We start from the raw sequence: 2,509 nt of genomic DNA, 5'->3' as shown, positions 1-2,509 counted from the left end.
GTCTTTTTCAACTGCATTATAAATTCAGTGAAAATAGCATTCAGCTTATGTTTTCTGTCTTACCAAAGTATATTGCAAATTGCAGACCCTCATTACCTAGACAAGAAATATCTCTCAGTTCTTTTGATCACAGAATCTTCTCCAGTATCTTGAAAACTGGTTTGTTTATATATGACCACAATTATGAATCTTGGAGTTAATCAGATTTCCTCTCTTTATTTTGCTTACCAGGAAGATTGCTTTAAGTTAGATCCCACCCCCTCCCCAGTGTTTGATGGCATGTGCTTTTGTGCATTACTCTTACCTCTGGCTTTAAGGTTTTCTTTTCTTTAAAACAAATTTTTTAAAAAATTCTTCTTCCCTAAAACAAATGATACCCCCAAATGATTACTTACTAAATTTATTTTATGTCATTTATCTGAAAAATAATTCTTCTTACACAGGAATTTTCCATTGCTGGGTAAACTCTAAAAAAGAGGTAGTTATTAAAGGATGCCAACCTCTGAAACCTAAAAAACCCTTTCTTATGCATATGAATGTTTCCCCCATGATAGTTTGTTATTATTAAAATCATCCAAATAACAGGCTGGCAAGTCCCCTTCGTTCTACAGTTGGTTTTAAATTCCACTTTTATATGTGTAAATGAGGGGTTAGGGCTAGAAGAACTCGAGTCTCCTCCACTCCTAAGGTTATATGATCTTAAACGCCCTTAGCTCTCCCCTTCTTCCTACCTATGTTGACACAGTCCTAGAACATCAGGGAGGAGGTTTGAAACTTTCAGTAAATCTTTCAAACCCTTAGATTTCATTCATTAAATGTTAGTTGGTATTTCTACACTAATGAAAAATTAAGAAAAAGTTTCTGGGAGAATTTGACAGTGTTGGAAAGTCCACCAAGGATAATCTCAGGATTTTCTAAAGGAGTCACAGTTATGTGAATGTGTGTATGGGGACAGATAAGAAAAAAATATATCTATATTTAACTAATCAAATATAGAAACAACAAATGAATTGCATATAAAAATAACTAAAGATTTCCTCTTTGATGGTTAGTCATTTAATTTTAAATCCTTAGAAAAGCTACTAAGGAGAAGACAAGACAAATCCGGCAAGGCAAAAGAAGAGAACAAAAAGGGAGGGGGGTTTGTCGAGTGAGAACAGCATGTGGGGTGCTCCTGTTGATAGTGCATTCTGCCATCACACTGCTGCATTTCCCCAGTGCCCCCACATTTCCTGAACATATTCTAAATGTACACATGCATGTCCCAGAATGCCAGGACAAGATGGCAGCACACAGGCTTTGAGGTCTCCTGCCATCTATTTCCTGGCTGTGTAACTTGGGAAGTCTCCTCATTTATGACTAGATTGTTCACTGTAACATAGAGATGAAAGCAGTTTGCATATCTCATAGCATAACAATGAAATGATATGATATATTTACAATGTGGGGAATAGTTTCTGTCCTTCACATACTCGTCTAGGGATTGCTCCATCAGCCATATACTGAAAATTGGAATGATACAGAGAAGACTAGTATGGCCCCTGCATAAGGATGACACTTACTCATCCAGCACTTATTTAGGAACAACCATTATGTGTCAAATGCTAGTCTAGACACTTGGAATATGTCCATGTGCAAGACATAGAGACCACAGTGAAGCTTTTTTGATATGTATTGAAAAGGACCCATTAACGAGTGGTCTAGGGAAGGAAGTGTCATATGTAAGCTTCTTTAATACAGTATTTAGTGAAAACAAAAATTTGGAGAAAGACCTGTAGGAAGGAGCCAATGACTCTTATCTTGGCAAACTGTCTCATGTTTTGGCAACAGCAGGACTTGGCCTATCTTTTATTTGGATGTTTTCTAACCTATTCCTGTACCCTCTTAACATTTTCAAGATTTGAAGTGGAAACAAATAATGCATAAACAAAGTAAAACTGATTATTACAAACAAGAAAGTCTCCTCATTTAGAACTAACCTCTTGTGACAAGTTGTAAACATGTTTTCCCACTTTTCCAAGTTGTTTCTTAGAAACTTAAGGTAACGCACTTTGTGCTAGGTTTTACAATCAAATGTATATAAATCTATACTGCTTTTGATAACATTTACTGTCATTTTGCAGAATGAATTAGGTTTTAAAAAACTCGCATAGTCTCAAAAGGGGAATGTTCCTTGTACATTAGATACAAAACGAGGTGTCAGCAGCAGGTGTTAACAGTTTTTTAGCTGCAAATCATCCACAAAACTGCTAGTCATTTGAAGAATCCTGATAAATTCTATTTCTAACACTTGCTTTCACAATTTCAGCATTTTTGTTTTGGGGCCTCCTTGCTCTGTAAGTGCAAATAAGTCAGACTCTTCTGCAGGCAGTATATATCGAAGAACTATTTAATTGGAGGTTGCTTTGGAAGTCTTATGAGGAGGCAATCCTACCTATACCAGAAACTAAGATAAATATAGGACTTAATATTTCACACTCCACATTGTACAGGTTTTATAAATTTTCCA

General features: G+C 35.9%; 1 pseudogene; it reads left to right on the top strand.

Moving 5' to 3' along the window:
- Positions 1-1,481: 1,481 nt before the first annotated feature.
- Positions 1,482-1,579, top strand: LOC124098484 (U6 spliceosomal RNA; annotated as a pseudogene).
- The last annotated feature ends 930 nt before the right edge of the window (positions 1,580-2,509 follow it).

The sequence above is a fragment of the Marmota monax genome, unplaced genomic scaffold (assembly GCF_021218885.2).
Source record: "Marmota monax isolate L192 unplaced genomic scaffold, Marmota_monax_Labrador192_F-V1.1 WCK01_AAM20220418_F8-fsc00117, whole genome shotgun sequence".
NCBI lineage: Eukaryota > Metazoa > Chordata > Mammalia > Rodentia > Sciuridae > Marmota > Marmota monax.
The sequence above is the reverse complement of the archived record's forward strand: the minus strand, read 5'-3'. Positions and strand labels throughout refer to the sequence as shown.